We start from the raw sequence: 12968 nt of genomic DNA, 5'->3' as shown, positions 1-12968 counted from the left end.
CCTTAGCACTTGTCACCTAATAAATTACACCCCCTACCATCCCTTACACATGACCATCCTTATTATGACTCACTACTTAACATTATGACACACTACTATTCACACCATACTTTATTGACTATTTTACAAGACAAATAATTTTACTCTTATCTCATCTTTTTATTTTGTCCGCATCTCATCTTCATTATCTTTTTTTTATCTTCTCATCATCTTATCTTCTTATCATCTACTTTCGTCTTTATCTCTTTATTCCAGCTGGACGTCGGGGATTATATTATCTTCTCCGTTACATTTTGAACATATATGGTCAGGGTATTTGTGACCAATTAGCTTGTAATATCTGGTTAATAATTCTGCCGAAATAAATCCTTCTTTTAGTGTTCGTGTCGTAGGTCATTCTTCTGGCATAAGTAGTGATAAAATCCATCTTTGGACTTCATCCATATCTGTTTTACTTAGCTCCCTTGAATTGGAATAAATCATTAGCTGGTCTCTTGCATAGTAGCTCCATATAGCGTTTTCGTTTAAATAGTTGTTTGTTAGCTCTTGTATAATTGTTGATATACCAATTATCCTTTTGTTGGCATAAAAACTCGGTATCTTTATTTTGCATATCTCTTCTTGTTGTCCGATATCCTCGGGTATAATCATATCTTTAATTAATCCTATCTTGATAACCTGTATTGGAGGTTTTATTTCCTCGTATAATATCTCCGCTGGTGCTGTATATAATTTTATATAAAATAAATTTCCTTTTGTAACTCTTTTGTATGTGACGAATGTTTTGTGTAGTTCTGGTATTCCATTAACTTCTTCTCCGTCGTATGTGTATACGGTATTTAACAATCCGTAGTTGTAACATGTTCTTACTAAATTAGCATTAGTTTTCGGTTGTGCAATTAACTTGTTATATCCTTGTAATTTTTGTGTCAAATAATCCTGGTTTGGTTCTTTTGTAGTTGACCTGGGGTTGCGGTTTAAATATGTTTGGATTTTGTGGATATTTTCAATATAGGTTCGTGTGATATAGTTATATGTCTTTTTCTCATTTTGGTTTTGCAAACTATCTGCGTATGTAGATGTTTGTGGTTCTATGGACATATGTCTAGGTGTCCTTTGGGTAAATGATTTTTTGAATAGATGGTTTAAGTTAGCATTTTTATGTTGTTTATCACTAACTTGTTTGCTTGTACCTGCAACTATATTTAAACAAATGTTATGGGTTTTAAGGAGTTTCCCATCATCTCCTTTTAGCTATGGGTTTTTTCCGTCTTTCAATCGACGTAGCTCCGCATTTTTATAGTCATGCTGCTGACTAGCTTTAGACTTCAAATTATCTTCATTAGTCTTTAGCTTTTGTATCTCGTTGTCCATACTGTCCACTTTTATACAAAGTGTAGTTATGGCTTTGAGTATCTCTTCCATTGTATTTTCGTTTTCAGTCTAAGTAGCTTTGTCTTGATAAGTAATCTGCAATAACATTCTTATCAGTTTTTATTACTTCAATTGTAAATGTGAAATTTAATATATTTAATATCAATCTCCTTATTTCTTTTGTTGTTACCGAATCTTGTATTTTTCTTGTTAGCCACCATTTTACTTGTGTATTATCTGTTCTTATAATAAATTTGTTATATACAATATATCGTTCAAATGATAATAAACACTTATATACTGAATATAATTCTTTTCTATTTATTTCCCATTTTATTTTTGTATTATTAAATGTTCCTGAATAATACCTGCAATGATGTTCTATCGTAGTGTCATCATACCTGTATTTTAATATTCCTCCATAACTTTTTTCACTCGCATCTGATTCTATTATATAAGTAATTTTTTTGTTTTCATCTGGAAAGTATAGTTTAGGTAAGTTTTTACATAATAATTTTACCTTTTGTATTTGTATTTGGTTTTTTTTATCAAACTGATATTCTATATCTTTCTTTAACTTTTATTGTAATGATTTTAAATTCTCTGCTAATTTTGGTATGTATTCTCTTACTTAATTTACTAGTCCTAAGAATGACTGTAATTTCTTTTTTGTATCTAGTTGTTCATTTGACTTAATTATTTTTTGTACTATATGTGTTTGCATTTTTATTCCGTTTTTATCTATTTGTATTCCTAAGAATTCTATTTGATTTTTCATTATATCTGCTTTCTTATTACTTAGACTTATACCCAAATATTCTATGATATGTATAAATTTTTCTAATAATCTTATATGTTCATCTTGTGTTTTGGAATATAATAATATATCATCTATGTACACTACACAATTTTCTATTTGTTTAAAGTAATTGTCCATAAAGTGTTGATATCTACCTGGTGCGTTTTTATATCCAAATGGTAATACATTCCATTCATAAAATCCTTGTGGTACTGTGAATGCTGTTAGTTTTTTAGATTCTTCTTCTAGTTTTAAGTGATAAAATCCTGATTTACAATCAAATTTGCTAAAATAATTATATCCTTATATTTGTCTTATCTTTAGTATTTTATTTGGTATCGGATAATTATATGTTTTAGTTTTTGCATTTAAATTTCTATAATGAATAACCATTCTGCTTTTTCCTCTTTTTTGTTCACTATGTTTATTTACGATAAATGCCGGGCTTGTGTACTTACTATTGCTTTCTTGTATATATCTTTTTTCTAGTAATTCATCTATATGTATCTTAAAATCGGTTAAATCATTAAAATTATACTTTAATGGTTTTTGGGTTATTATACTGTTATTATCAATTAGCTCAATTTTTACTTTTGTTTTATGTTTTTCCCATCCTTGTAAAGGATCCTCACTATATAATAATTCTAACTTATCTTGAATTATTTTTACTTTATCTATAGAGAATATAATTAATTCTATTTTAGGGTCTTCTTCTTTTATATTTTCTAATTTTTGTGTAATTTTTCACTTCCTTTTATCCATTCTGTTGTTTTTCATTTTTTATTATTTACTCTTTTTGCTCCTATTTTTTGTTTACACGGTGTCGTGAACCACCAGTGTGTTTTTGTTATTATATGTGGGTATAATTTTTCTAAAAATGGCATTCCTAATAGCATATCTTTTGTAGTTAATTCAAACTTATATATTTCTTCTATAGTTAATATCTTATCCCATATTTGTACTTTTATATTTTTTGCCTTATATGAGATCATGCTTCCTTCATTATTAAATCTCGTTACTACTATCGGTGTTTTTAATTTTTCCCATTTATCTTCTGGTAAACAATTGTATTTACATATATTAACTTCTGCTCCCGTATCTATCATTGGTGTATAATATCAGTTGTAATATCCTTCTATTATTATCTTTGCAAGTATATATATTTTCATATTTTTATTATACTAAAGCCCTTTTTATTATTACTCTTTTATTTTCATAATTTATTGTTAACTGTTTGTCTTCTAGATTATATGATTTTACTTGTTCTAGCCATTTTATTCCTAAAATAATATTTTCATCTCCTTGATATATTTTGAATTTTATCACTATTGGTACTCCTCCGATGATTATTTCCTTTTCTGTAGTTTCTTTGGTATACATTAATGATTTTGGTAGTTCGGAGCATGATTGTTCAATAGTTATTATTTTATCTTCCGTCACTAATTCTCTTTAATATAGTTTTCTTCTCGTCCTGTATCTATTAATATTAAATATTTTCGTTGTTCCATTATTCCCGTTATGTAGTAATGATGTAGTTTTATTTCTTCTTCCATTGATTTTTTATAGAGTTTTATCTATCCTTCTTGAGGTACTCATTTTTTATGAGATTTGTGGTATTTCACAATTCATGTTTATTCTTTTTGATGTACTTAATCTTTCTTTTATTATTTCTAAATCTTCTTCTATGTCAATTTCATTATAACTATAGTCATTCTTGTCTATGACTGTGACTATTCTTTCAAAAGGATCTTCTATTTTTATTTTTTTTATTTAATTTTTTGTTGTTATTTTATGTTTTGTCGTTAAAAATATAAGTTTTTACATCTAGCTGTAACTATTTTACTTCCCGAGGCTAGTTCTATTCCTGACATTCTCCAATATAATACTAACGATTTATCTATATTTCTGTCATTTATTGCTACTGAGTAATTAGCACTTATTATAAATTAAAATTTTTGGTATATGAGGTTACCTTTTACCGCACTTATTATACTTTTTTCTATGGGTTGTATAATTCTATCATCTGCTAAGTATATTTCTATGGGTGTATCTATTCCTTCTCTAAAACATGCTTTTATTAGTATTTCTGTTCCTCCTAAATGTACATATTTAATTGGATTTTTAGCCTTAATATCTTGTATTTCTTTATTTATTATTCGTTTATTTATTATTGGTATTTTGTCCTTTCCTTTAGTGTATTTGCAATCTATGATATGTTCTCTTTGACTTACTACATAATATTCTTCTTTTTGTCGTTTAAACCAGTTTCTTATTGTTGGTATTTCGAATATTTTTTGCTACGCTTAGGTCTAATTCTTTTCCTTTTATTTGTTCAAATATATTATTATCAAATATTATTTTTTGTTATGCTGATTCTTCATCTTGATATTTTTCTTTAGTTATTATTTGTATATCTTTTTCAGTCATTGATATCGTATTCATTATCTGATTCTATTACTGGATTGTTTTTCATTTCATTTTCTGATAATTCATATATGCTATCATTGCTTTCTAATTCATAATCTACGTACTCTATTTGTGTATATTTTTCATCGTCTATTATTATTTATGATATTTGTTTTTTCTTTGGATTTTTAGGTAATTTACAATCTCTATCTATATGTCCTAATTTTCCACAATTATAACAAGTACATTCCGTTAGTTTTCTTTTTGGTCTATATGGTCTTTTGGTTTTGTAGTTTTTTACATAGTACCTTCTTCTTGGTTTTTTATATTTATATTTTGATCTATATTTTTTATTATATTTCTTTCTATTTTTATAATACCTATCCGTACAACCAAATTGGGGTGCTGTTTTATTTTTGCAACATGCTAAGTTCTTTATTAATATTTTTTCCATTTTTATTTCTTCTTTATGCTTTTCACATAGTTCCATAAACCATCGTTGCAAGAATTTCATTCTAGCTCCTAAGGTGTCCATTAATTCTGCTTCATTCCAACTTTTTATTATTTTTGAATTAAAGGTTCTGGTAATTTTGTAAAATATAATTTTCTTATTTCTTTACTTTCTTCTGTGCTATATGTTCCTTTATAAAAATATTCTCTAAATGCACATGTATATTCATCTATGTTACACATATTACATATTGCTAATTTTGTCATTAGATTCTGATTTATGATTTTTTCTTTATTTTGTTCTTCTACTTCTGTTGTCATACTACTAAATTCATTTCTTATAGCTATTTCGTATTTATATAATATTTCCATGGTTGTAGTGGCTATTCCACCATCAATTTTTTTATTATTTCTTAAAGTTGTTAAGCTTTCACTTGTTAAATTTTGTAGCCATAATTTTACTGTTCCTATAAGTGTTCTTTCTATGTATCCTGGTGCCTCTGCTATTACTATCTTGTTATCTATTAATTGTTTTATTTATATCTGCTACACAGTCTAAATCTAAAAAATCATGTTGTCCAGTTATTGGTTTAGGCGTCCACTTTTTATTTAATCTTTTATCCCAGATAGTTTTTTCTTTATTATATTGTTCATAATTTTTATTATGATATTTTGGATTAAAATTTTTTGGATTTTTTACTCCTGATGTGCTAGGTTTTTCGTCCATGTCTAAGTCTTCTGTATTTACTTCTAAATTCTTTGTATTATCTATGTTTACTAAAAGTTCCGTATATGTTTTGCTTGTTTCCGAATGTTGTTCTAGATCATCGTCGTTTATTTCATCAACTCTTATTTCGGGTAGATTATCATTTTCTTCTTTTTCTTCTATTTCATCTTCTAGTTGCAATTTTTCTTTAAATTTAATTATCTCATTTGTTAATTTCGTTTTTGTTCTTTTTCTTTTTGTTTTATTTCAAACATTTCTTTTAATATTGCTAGCTCTTTTTCTAGTTCTATTATTTTGGTATTTTTTACTTCTTCTAATTGTTGTACTTTCTTTTTTGCTTGTTGTTTTATTTTTTCTATTTTCGTTTTTCTATCTATTTCTTCATTTTCTTTTGTTATTCTTATCATAGCAGTTAAACTATCTTCTAATTTTACCGTTTATTTTTCTAACATTAAACTTATATTATCACCTATTTTCTTATATCTTCTTCCTAGATTAGAAAATATTATCTTTATTTTTAATCCGTCATAATTTTCATATGTTTTTTCATATATTGCGTATTCTTCTTTATTCATTTATAAATTATGTTATAGTTTATATTCTAAGTTATTTATTTGTATTTCTAGATATAAAATAGTTTTTCTTTGTGCTTGTCACGACCCGAGCCTACACCCTGGACGTTGCCGGCACTCGAAGACCATTGCTGGTCCCCAAGCGAAACCTCATCCTGGCTGACTACAAGCGAAAAACTGATTCAAGCATATAAAGCTTAAAAACTGAAATAAAAGTTCATAGAACTTAAATACAAACTTTAAGTCCAAAGAAAACTCGGTATAATAAAATATATACAACTCGCCATAAAAAGGCAACTTTAGTCTTTAAATCATTTAATAAAATAAATGATACAGACGTCTCAACTGTACTGACTATCTATGAAGCCTCTAACTGATAAAGATGGAAGTCGGGACAAAACCCACGACATCCTAACAACTGATATAACTGAAAGGTAAATGAAATCCTCCAAAAGCAAGGAGGCTCACCATAGCTAACTCGAACTCTTGGATGTATCAACGAAGCTCCTGTTGATGATCCTGAATACATGTGTCTGCATCATGAGAAGATGCAGGCCAAATGGCTCAGTACGTGAAATGTACGAATATGTAAGAGGAATTCTAAAACATAAACATAAGCTTGAAACTTGATAGAAATGAAACATACTTACCTCTTCTCAAACTTACTCAACTCAAGGAATACTCAAGGGTACTCAAAACTACTCAAACTTACTCAACTCAGAAGTACTCAAGGATAAGATACTCAACTCCGAGATTAGATACTCAACTCAAGGATATGATATTCGACTCAAAGATATGATATTCGAATCTGGATACTCAACTCTGGATACTCAACTTTGAATACTCAACTAAATATGACTGAACTCATTTCAATATAAAGCAATTTAAAACAAGTGCAATATAAAGAAACAAATTGTTTAAAAACATGCTGTCAAATCTGTGTGTATGCAAGGATACAACATAACTCTGAAATGTATATAAAAATACAATAAACTAATGTATACAAAAATACAATAACTTATGTGGGAGTTTCTCTAACCGACAACCATCACATAAGAGCTATAGTGATGATACAACGATCTACCTCACGCTGTCAGCGCATCCTATACCCGGCCAAAGGTATATGACCTGAACTACTAATGGATCCACTAGTCTATGTGAAAAAGGATTCATCTAAAAAGTATGACCCTTTTCTACCCATGATGGCTACATGGTTTATGGGGGCTGTGAGTTGTCTGAACTCTCCCCCATATCGGTGCTCAATACTACTCCCAAAAATATACTAGTTCTTATGTTTTAAAAACATACTTTTTTCTGCTGATTTGAGATAATTGCTCAAAAACTTAGCTCAAAAGCTATCTTGGAAATCTCAGTTTCCCTACTTGCTTCATTTAGAAAGCTATTACTCTTTTCTGAAAACTAGCCCGAAGGCCGTTTGGAAATCTCAATTTCTGTTCTTATTTAAATGTGAAAACATTTATAAACCCTTTGGGAATACTTAGTCCCCATATACTTTTGAAGAAAAGGACTTCAAACTGTACTCTTCATTCTTTACTGAACTCAAAACTTAAGTCTTAAAACAAAGGTAAAACATTTGTAAAAGACTTCTTAAAATGTGGATCGTGTCGAATGATGGACATGAACGACTCAATGCAAGGTTTTCAATAACCACAGATAGAACTCAAATACTTGGAACTCAAGAACTTCAATAATACTACTCATTTCAAGAATGCTCAACTAAGAGGGTTCATGCGGAATTATGACCATGAACGACTCAACTCAAGGACTCAAAGATACTTCTCTTCTCAAGACTCCTCGACTTATAGGATTCATGCGGAATTATGGGCATGAACAATTCAACTCAAAGACTTTATGGGTAACATGTAATAGTCCCATGCTTAGAAATATAATCTCAAAGGGGATTAGGAACTCAATACTAAAGACTTAGAACTTGAAGATACTACTCCTCTCAAAGATACTCAACTTCTGGAGTTCATGCGGAATTTATGGGCATGAAAAACTTGACTCATAGGTCTACATAACATTATGAAACTCATCTATGTGACTCTTCTCATTTTTTGACTTACTTCCTCAAAACTTAGTTCAAATCGATAGTTGATCTCAAAGGATTCACAATTGAACTCAAAGGCTTTCTTGAACTCTACTCTTAACTCTCTCTTGAATTTGAATTATGAATTCAAGAGTTATGATTCATGATATGAAGGATCTCAATAACAATATAGCTATTCGATAATTAGGAATATAACTTTTAAAAGAAATGTGAATTCAAGAACTCAAAATCAACTTATCTCAAGAATACTCAAATCTAGGGAAAAGTATCTTAGATTACTCTTTTACTGATCTGAAAGTAGAGGTAGGGCGTGAAGACGAACTAGTCCAACACTATGATAGCCTTACATACCTAGAAGAACAAGATTCTTGAAGAATCTTGAAAAATCTTTAAGAATCTTGAAAAAAGAACTTGATTAGAAGCCTTGAAACCCTAGCTTGAAGGTAAACAATCAAGAAGACCTTTCTTGAGATTCTCGAGTTAGTTTCTTAAAATCTCTATAGCCAAAAATTATGATTTTCATGAGTGAAGATGAAAATCTGATTGTTTAGAGCTTTTTATTAGTCAAAAATTCGTTGATGGTTTTCTTGGAGGTAAAAAGACAAAAACCGATTATTTTCAATATTTTCCCGTCGGCTAATTCGTAACAGCACTGTATAGGTTACTAAAATAGTCATAACTTTTTACTCAGATATTGGATTGACGTGAAAGTGGTGGGGTTGGAAAGTAGATTCAATTACCTTTAATTGGATAGGTTATGGCTCACATAACTCTTAATATTCTAAGATATATGGTCGTTTAAAGTTGACCTAAGCAGAATCTTACTTCAAAACTTAATAAACTCCAAGAACACTTATCAAGAACTCATCAAGAACTCTAATCTTTAAATTTCAAGAACGAAATTACGCTGAATAAATCATGATTGGCGTGTGGGTGAAAGAACCCAACACTATGGAAGCTTACATACCTCTTAGGGATCAAACCCATGGCGAAAATCCGCTACAACACACAAGAATCTCGACGAACGCTTGATCCTCTCCTCTTTTCTCTTATTTTCTCTTCTTGAACTCTCAACTAAAACCCTAGGCGTATTTTAGGATTATAAAACTGAACCTAATAGGATTAGACCGTTAAAATATTATTAAAAACGAATTAAATCTGGTTGGGTAAGGAAAAGACCAAAATACCCCTCTTTATTTTTGGCTAACTTTCCTTAACTGAACAGCCTATCTTCAAAAGGCCATATCTCACTCATCCGACCTCGAAACATAGCAAATTCCGCGGCGTTGGAAAGATAATTCAAATATCTTCGCTACGGTATCTAGTAGCACACCTAATTCGTCCTGAGTTAGAAGTTATGGTTGTTTGAAGTCGACCCAAAACTCATACTTAGCTTAACTTGTAAAATTTCAGATTTTGCTATTTCCAATTTAATTCTTTTTGGAACTCAAGGTGGTACATCTAGTGAACTTAACACTTAAGAAATTTTAACTCCTCGGTAAAATCCTACTCACAACGAAGGATGATTCAAGTCTTAATTCGAAAAAAAATTTCTGGGGTGTTACAGTGCTATTATAGATTTGTGACAAATTCCTGCTAATATATTATTGTTAAGTCTACTTTCCCTATGTTCTAATTCTTGTTGTTTTTCTATAATTATTTCATTAAGTTTTTGTCTATATTCGTTATTCTTGTTATTCAATGTATTTTTAAATATTGAATATATTTATATTCTATTTTAGATATATTATCTATTAATTGATCTAAGTTTTCGTTATCAGTCTTTGTGATATTAAGTTGTTTATATTCCGGATATAATTTGTTTAATTTTCTTCTTATTTTTCTTAATTTTTTACTCGTATGTTTCTTACCGTATTTCTTATTATCCATAGCTCTGATACCATTTTTCGGTGCGGTAAATATAACTATAAAATTTACCCATAATTGGATATGTAAATTATACATGTAAAATAGTCAATAAAGTATCATGTAGTAATGTCAGTAATACCATATCTGATAACATTTTTCGGTACTATGTTATCCATAGTCTTGATATTCCATCTTTATCTCTTTAATCCAATATATTATCACCTATTTTCTTATATCTTCTTCCTAGATTAGAAAATATTATCTTTAAATTTAATTATCTCATTTGTTAATTTCGTTTTTTGTTCTTTTTCTTTTTGTTTTATTTCATACATTTCTTTTAATATTGCTAGCTCTTTTTCTAGTTCTATTATTTTGGTATTTTTACTTCTTCTAATTGTTGTACTTCCATTTTTGCTTGTTGTTTTATTTTTTCAATTTCCATTTTTTTTATTTATTTCTTCATTTTCTTTTGTTATTCTTATCATAGCAGTTAAACTATCTGTAAAAAAGGAAGTACAACAATTAGAAGAAGTAAAAAATACCAAAATAATAGAACTAGAAAAAGAGCTAGCAATATTAAAAGAAATGTATGAAATAAAACAAAAAGAAAAAGAAAAAAAATGAAATTAACAAATGAGATAATTAAATTTAAAGAAAAATTGCAACTAGAAGATGAAATAAAAGAAAAAGAAGAAAATGATAATGGTATCAGCGCTATAGTTGTCCGTTAATTCTGCTTTTCACATAGTTCTGACACTTATCATATAAAATATTAGTACTTATATATGAAAAAACATGTGAAAATTATGACGGATTATAATAATATATCCATGTTTTATACCATTTTATTTATTTTATTTTTTGGTGTTATTTTATGTTTTGTCATTAAAACATATAAGTTTTTACATCTAACTGTAAATATTTTACTTCCCGGGGCTAGTTCTATTCCTGACATTCTCCAATATAATACTAACGAATTATCTATATTTCAAAGTTATATATATGTACCAAAGAACATTAAAATAACAGCTAAAACTTTGAAATTAGTTCTGCATATTTTTTAAACAATATATCTTTGCCTCTTGCTTAGCCATGCTATCTGAAATATCTGAGTGGATTTCAGATTTCTCCATATTAACTTTTAATTATTTTTATATCTTTTGGGGAGAGAGTGTTTTTAAGAAAATGTTTATTACGTTAGGCATTGCTTGCGTCCTTTAAGTTACATATCCTTTCTTTATATAGAAAGGATTTTCATACTACACTACAATAATGTACTACTATTCACCTTAACACTTGTCACCTAATAAATTACACCCCCTACCATCTCTTACACATGCCCATCCTTATTATGACACACATTATGACTCATTACTTAACATTATGGCACACTACTATTCACACCATACTTTATTGACTATTTTACATTACAAAATTACCAGAACCTTTTAATTCAAAAATAATAAAAAGTTGGAATGAAGCAGAATTAACGGACACCTTAGGAGCTAGAATGAAATTCTTGCAACGATGATTTATGAAACTATGTGAAAAGCATAAAGAAGAAATAAAAATGGAAAAAATATTAATAAAGAACTTAGCATGTTGCAAAAATAAAACATCACCCCAATTTGGTTGTACGGATAGGTATTATAAAAATAGAAAGAAATATAATAAAAAATATATATCAAAATATAAATATAAAAAACCAAGAATAAGGTACTATGTAAAAAACTACAAAACCAAAAGACCATATAGACCAGAAAGAAAACTAACGGAATGTACTTGTTATATTTGTGGAAAATTAGGACAAATCAGCTATTCTATACAGCTCTGATACCATTTTTCGGTGCGGAACTAGTAGTTGGGAGATTCATGAAAGTGGTAGTGTGGTAGGTGGTAGTGTGTTAGGTGAGTATTTTATTTTAAAGATTTTATTGTAGTATTCTTTTGTTAAGTGTCTTAATCTTGATATTTCTTTAATATTAGGTGTGAAGTTCATGGTAAAATATAATAATATTTATTGTAATGTTCTTCCGATAGTTGTTTTAATCTGAATATTTCATTAATATTATTTATGATATATTCTAGATATAACATATTTTGGGTTCTTTGGTACATATATAAATTTTCCTTCATTAATTGTTCTAATAATTTTATATCTTTCATAGATTCTGTCCAATATTGTAAATATTCGTAGTTCATTTTAGTCTGAATTTATTTCTAAATCGTACCATTCTATTCTTTCGTAGTCTAAATCATGTAAGTCTATTTCATACCATTGTTGGTTTAATATATCTTCTGATTCGTTATCATTAAGTATTTTTTCCCATATGATCCTTCTAAATTCAATTATTTTTATATCTTTAAGTATATATAATATTAAAGTTTCGTAGTTTTTTATCATTTCATTATGAACGTAAGTAGTCATGTTCTTTATCATGCAAATTTTTTATTTCAAATTATTCCTTCCTATCATATTCATAATTGATTAAATTCATATTCATAATTGATTAAATTCATATTAGATCATTATGAACTAGATTATCTTTATCATGTTTTCCTGTCACTACTAGCATCGTACTTTAGCGGATACTTCTTTCTTATCAGTGCCTCAACTTTGTTTACTCCCCTAAACGACTTTCCTCGCCTACCGGTTTCAACATTAGGATGGCATAGTATCTAAGTTTTCTCCTTGTTTCC

This window comes from Solanum verrucosum, unplaced genomic scaffold (assembly GCF_900185275.1).
Source record: "Solanum verrucosum unplaced genomic scaffold, falcon-dt-bn FXZP01000253.1, whole genome shotgun sequence".
NCBI lineage: Eukaryota > Viridiplantae > Streptophyta > Magnoliopsida > Solanales > Solanaceae > Solanum > Solanum verrucosum.
Note: the sequence above shows the minus strand (reverse complement) of the source record.